General features: G+C 43.1%; 1 pseudogene across 1 annotated transcript; it reads right to left on the reverse strand.

Moving 5' to 3' along the window:
- Window positions 1-3402: 3402 nt before the first annotated feature.
- On the reverse strand, window positions 3403-3902 carry LOC308634445 (small ribosomal subunit protein uS17-like; annotated as a pseudogene). The gene has a single exon. The product of its transcript is annotated as a small ribosomal subunit protein uS17-like (transcript).
- Window positions 3903-6328: the final 2426 nt, after the last annotated feature.

The following is a 6328-nucleotide window of genomic DNA, read 5'->3' on the forward strand; positions in this document are numbered from 1 at the left end:
GTACCCAGTATAATAATGTAATTGAATAGCATCTTCTCCCCAAAACTACTGGGTTTAGCGTGGTTGTTCATTCACAGGCTCACCTGCTCTGGTGTCTTCTAGGGCTGGAATCTGGCCTGATCCAGGGATGACAGTTAACCTCCACGGTAACAAGGAACAACGCTCACCGGGGGTGTTGACTAAGGGCTTAGATGCTTGTTGAGTTTTTTCCATTTAATATAAGTGAGGATATTTTTTAATCTTCTGCAGATTTAAACAATGGACAATGCAGAGGAATCTTTATAAAGATGATTTATTAAATACAAAGTTGCAAAAAAGAGGTCACAGCTGAGCTGAGAATTCTTGAAAATCTATTGCCAAAGCCAGTCATGCTGATTATTGGAGCAGGAAGTGGTACTTTAAAACTTGGTTGTCAAGGGAAAGTGTTAGTGTTCTGACTTTACCTTCAAGAAAAGCAGCTTTGGCAATTTCAAGTGCATTGTCAACCCAGAGAAGGTCTTCTTGGCATGGTTTTCCTGACTTGTTTTGGTCGTTTTGGGGACTGAGTGGTCGGGAGCCCGTTTGTTCTTGTGGCATAGGGTTAACCCCTCCTTGGGAGCGAGGCCGTTTACTGGGGCCTGTTCACAGGTGGCCTGCCGCAGGGCTGGGTTGGTACAGGCCCTTCTGACTCACCCCGTACCAACATTTTCTGCCTACATAATTTTACGTAAATAATTTGGCCCTGTCCACAATCTGTTTCTGCCAAAGGACAGGGATGCTTTCCTGAGGATAGCGGCCACCTGCGTTCACTCTGTCCACCTGGGAAGGTGTCCCTCAGCCGCCACAAGGAATCAAGGATCACTATTTACTTTCCTTCAAAGCCAAGAAGAGGGACAAGTCCTCCTGCCTCCAGGGCTGTCCAGGAAATGTCAGGATCACACATGCTGACTTGAGGGCAGAGGCCCAGGTCGCAAGATGTACCTGGGTGGGGCTGCCCCACCTGCTGAGAACCATTATCAGCACCTTGGTTTGCAGAGCTGATTAAGAACAAGCCAGAAGGAGGGCTTGGCCACAGCCCTCTGAGAGCAGAAGGGCAATCCATGGATGAGGTGGCAACTCTCACTGCCAAGGACTCATGACGTGTCTATAAGTATACAGTGATCTTAGAGTGGCTTAGCAGAGCAGGGAGGCAAGATGTGAGGTCAGGGTGGCGACAGCTCTCAGAGCCAGACTCAGCCTCTTACAGGTGTGTGCCATGGGTCCTGGCTCTACTTGTGGTAAGGTCAGGACGTGGTGGCATGTGCCTGGCACTGTCCTGGCCTGCACACTCACAGGCCTCTGCTGCTGCAGGTCCTGGGTGACAGTGAGCAGAGGTGTCATTTCTGCCCAGGGACCAGGGGGAAGCACAGCAGCCTCTGCTACTGTGTTTCCAAAAAGTTCCACTTTTGGAGTGTTTTCCTAAAGAATAAAAAGGCGTCTGAATGCACTCTGCTTTCTAAAATATTGCTATTGTTAAGGCTCCACAAGCGCTGACTGAAGCCCTGGGAACTGATGTGATTTAGAATTCAGATTCTGTCCCCAGGGACAAAAGCCTGCACATCCCACAAGTGACACTTTAAGTGGCAGGAGAGCACCCTTACAGCAGTGTCCCACAACTCAAGCAGGAGAGCTCACACAGGCTGCCTTCCCTTATTTTGAGTTAGGCCAACAAATGGATTTAAAGACAACTTTCTGTGGATTGTTATCACACATAAAAATCGAAGAAGTACATACTCATGATTATGAAATCATTTCCTAGAAGTCCCTAGCTTTTGTGTTTGGGTCTATGAGCCATTTTAAATTTGGCAAGGTGCGCGTTGAGATCTGGGTTGACCTTGTCTCACGTGGGCCTCTAGATTCCAGCTCCACTTGCTGCATTTCCTGTTCAACTGGCATCTTTGTGTAGACCGATGGGTCTACTTCTGGATCCTCTGCTCTGCCTCCTCTATGTGCCAACCTTAGGCCATCTTGACGTGACCTCAATGACTGACCTCAGCTTTGTGACACACCTTGTACCTAGATGGTGTGAGTATCCCAACTTAGATGTTCAAAACTCTTTTGGTGCCAGGCATGTGGTAGTGCACCCCTATAATAGGCTGAGGCAGAAGGATCGCGAGTTCAAAGCCAGCCTCAGCAAAAAGCTAGGTGCTAAGTAACTCAGTGAGACTCTGTCTCTAAATAAAATACAAAATAGGGCTGGGGATGTGGCTCATTGGTCGAGTGCCCCTGAGTTCAATCCCCAGTACCCACCCCAAAAAAACAACAAACCACCTCTTTTGGCTGTTCTGGGTCCTTTGCAGTCCATATGTATTTTAGAAATAATGTATCGATTTCTAAAAAGAAGGAGAAGGAGGAGAGAGGGAAAGAGGGAAGAAGGGGGGAGGAGGAGGTAGCAGTGGCTGGAGTTACCTTAAGTCTACAGATTGATAAAGGAAAACGGACATTGAAACACCCAGAATCTTCCAGCCCAGGACCTTGTGTGCCCTCCATTCACTGTGATTCTTTGATATTTCTGTGCCCTGTTCCATAGTTCTCATTGTGTAAGTTTTGAACATCTTATGCTACCTTCACTCCTAGACATTTTAGGTTTTATGTTATTTTCAGTGGAAGCACCCAGTACTTCACTTTGTTGTTCATTTCTGATATATGGCAACACCCTTGAGTTTTGAGCACTGACTTATGCATATCATGACCTTGCTAAATTCACTCTCATGGTATTTTTTTTTTTGTAAATTTCTTAGAATTTTCTATCAGAAGATTGTGTTGCCTAAAACAAAGACAGCTAGCTCTTCCTTTCCCTCTTCAATCTGCATGCTTTATGTTTTTTTCTCTTATTTTATTGTTCAAACTGGGGCCTTCAGTACAGGGTTGAGCCACAGAAGTGAGAGTGCATGTCCTTGCCTGGTTTCCAACCTTAGGAGAGAGCATATGCCTTTAGCACCAGTCACCATGTTCTCAGAGGCAAATCTTACCAGATTTAGGAAGGTTCCTTTATTTTTTCATTTGTAGTGAGTTTTTAATCATAAAGGGATGTTAAATTGTGTCAAGTTTCTTTTTTGTGTCTATTGACCTGATTATATAATTTCCTCTTAATTTATTAATAGGAACTACATTAATTCATAACTATATTTATATTAATAGATTAAGTAAATCAATATTAATGGATTAATTAATTGCATTGATTCTATTAATGTGAGTTAAGAGTTTTGGATGTAATCTAATCTTGGGTCAACATTACTTGAGAATGAGGTATAATTCCTTCTACATATTGATCAGAATTACAATGAGTTTGTTAAGAATTTTTGCTACTGTCTTTATGAGTGACATTGGTTCATGAATTTCTTTCTTTTCTTTTCTTTTTTTTTTTTAGATTAGAAAATAACTTTATTTTGCTTTGGGGGGGTGGGCAGGCATCCAGTCCCAGAACTTCTGGAACCACTTCTTGGTGCAGCAGCCTTGGTGCCCTTGAGTGCATTGAAGCACACTTGTCTTGCTCAAGGGGCTGCACTCACCCACTCTGATGATGTCACCGATCTGGACATCCCTGAAGCAGGGGTACAAGTGCACAGACCTGTTCTTGTGGCGCTTCTCAAAGCAATCGTACGTGCAGATGTGGTGGAGGTAGTCCTGGGGGATCACAATGATCCTCTGCATCTTCATCTTGGTCACCACAACAGTCAGTCAGGATCCTCCTTTGGATAGAAATATCACCATGAAGGGGCATTTCTTTTCAATGTAGGTGCCTCAATGGCCTCTTTTGGTGACCTGATGCACTGGCCAATATTTTTGTAGTATCGAGGGAGTTTCTCCCAGCAGGACCTTCTTCTTGTTTTGAAAGATGTCAGCTGCTTTTGGTAGGCACGCTCCATCTGGATGTCTGCCATCTTCCCGGTTGCCTGAAAAAAAAAAAAAAAGAGCAAGAATTTCTTTTTTGATATTGTCTTGGTATTAGGGAAATATAGCCTCATAGAATGAGTTGGAAAATGGTCCCTCCTTTTTTTTTTCTGGAAAAGTTTGTATAGAATTGCTTGATTTATTCCTTAAGTGTTTGACAAAATTTACCAGTTGAGTCATCTGGACCTAGAGCTGTGTATATGTTTAAGGAGATTTTATCTTTTATTTAAAATTTTCTTTTCTTTCTTTCTTTTTTTTTTTTTTTTTTTTTGGTCCTGGGGATTTAACCCAGGGGCACTTTACCACTGAGCTCCATTCCCAGCCCTTTTTATTTTTTATTTTGAGACAGGGTCTGGTTAAGTTGCTGAGGCTGGCCTTGAACTTGTGATCCTCCTGTCTTTTCTTAACCTCTTGAGTCACTGGGGTTACAAGTGTGTGCCACTGGGTCTGGTTGTGTGAGGTAGTTTTAAATCATGGATTCAAAATTTTAATAGAGTGCTATTCAGATCATTTCTTTGTGGATGACCTTTGGTAATTTGTGCTTTTCAAGGAAATTGCCCATTTCATCTAAATTGTTAGTTTTATTGGTATAAAGTTATCCACAGTGTTCTCTCATTCCTCATGAAGCATGTAGGGTCTATAGTGTTACCTTTCCCTCGTATTTGGATCATTTGGTCTCTGTCTCTGTCTCTCTGTCTCTCTCTCTCTCTCTCTCTCTCTCTCTCTCTGATCATTCTAGATATTGGTTATTAATTTTATCAATTATTTAAAAGAACCAGTCTTTAAATTTTGTTTCTGCTTGCTTTATATTTCATTGATTTAATGCTTGTCGTTATTTCCTGTTTGACTTTAGATTTAATTTGCTTTCTTATTTTAGCTTTTTAATGACTATGTCATTTATTTTCTGAAATAAGCATTTAAAGCTATGCATTTCCCTCTAAGCACTGCTTTATCTGCACCTCACACGTTTCCATTTTCATGCTGTGTGTGGGGGACGCTAGATATTGGCCCAGGGGCTTGCACATGGTAGGTAAATGCTGTACCAATGAGCTGCACCCTGGCCCTTTCATGTCTTTTAACATGGTATTTGACTCTAACATAAGGGGAAAAAATCCTAAAGGGGCCAATATTGTGGCTCAGTGGTAGAGCACTTGCCTGGGAATGTGTGAGGCACTGAGTTCGATCCTCAGCACCACATAAAAATAAATAAAATAAAGATAAGTTTCCATCTACAATTAAAAAAAAATCCTAAAAACCAAAAATGCTTCATGTACAAGGATGTTTATCATAGTATTTTAAAATCATGTACTATTGGAACCAATCTAAACTTTCAAATTCACTGGTCGGTGAACCTCAGTGTTTCTATCAGGTGACACTACACTGGCATGGAAAACCCCTAGGAAGGGTCTGTGTTTGCATCAGGAAACAGTGTCGCTGTAGCCTTGGTGTGAAAGGAGACATGCTGTGTGTATGGCAGGATCCCAGGGCTCACTGTTGGACAAGCAGAATCAAGAGGCACCCTCAAAGCAGCCACTGTGCTCCACTTGTGGAGTGTTCCTCTTGCCAGACTGTGTGCCATTCCATAGTTTCCTGATGTTTGACTTGTGAGGACAAGTTCAGGAAGCCAGGGTACACTCGCATCATTGGAGGCAGGCTGTGTTGACTGCAGACTCAGCTTCTTTGGGACAAGTCTTCTGTCTTGACCATCTCCTCCTGGGTGTCTGCGTGGTGCAGCACAAAGCACCTGACAATGTGTCGAGGGCATGGTTGAGTAGTACGTGTGTGTGCAGGTTTAGGCTGCGTGGTGCTGCAGGGACCAGCTGGCCTGGAGTCCCCCAGGGCTTGCCTTGGCTCGCTCTCTTAGAGGCTGTGTGAGGGTGGCAGACTTCTTAATCTGACAGCTTCAGTTTTCTCATTCATGAAACAAAAACATCTCATGAGACGGTTGTGAGGATTAGAAATGAGGATGGTGAACCCCTCATACACAACTGGTACCTATGAGAGGATAACTATTACTGACAAACAAGGAAAGTATCCAAATAACTCAGAAGGAAAAGTCCTCCTTTTCCAGATTGGTCCCAGGTCCAGTAGAAAGTGTGCCATTAGCTTACTATTGGCTCAAGTGATGGAGGCCAGTCTCTCCCAGAGAGGACCAGGCCCTGGATTCTCTTCACTGTGTATCTGGCCAGGTTCTCTCTCTACGGGAATTATCTTGAGGAATAACTTAGCCTAAGCATTTTGGTATACAGTGGGATAAAGCTGGTCTCCTCTGCAGGAATCCTGAAGCTTGCTTATTATATGATTGAAACATGCTTTGAAGCTAAGAGTGCCATACATATATATGCTGAAGGATGACTTTAAAAAATTTTTTTTAGATGTTGACAAACCTTTATTTTATTCATTTATTTGTACACGG

The sequence above is a fragment of the Spermophilus citellus genome (assembly GCF_964194105.1).
Source record: "Spermophilus citellus genome assembly, chromosome: 15".
NCBI lineage: Eukaryota > Metazoa > Chordata > Mammalia > Rodentia > Sciuridae > Spermophilus > Spermophilus citellus.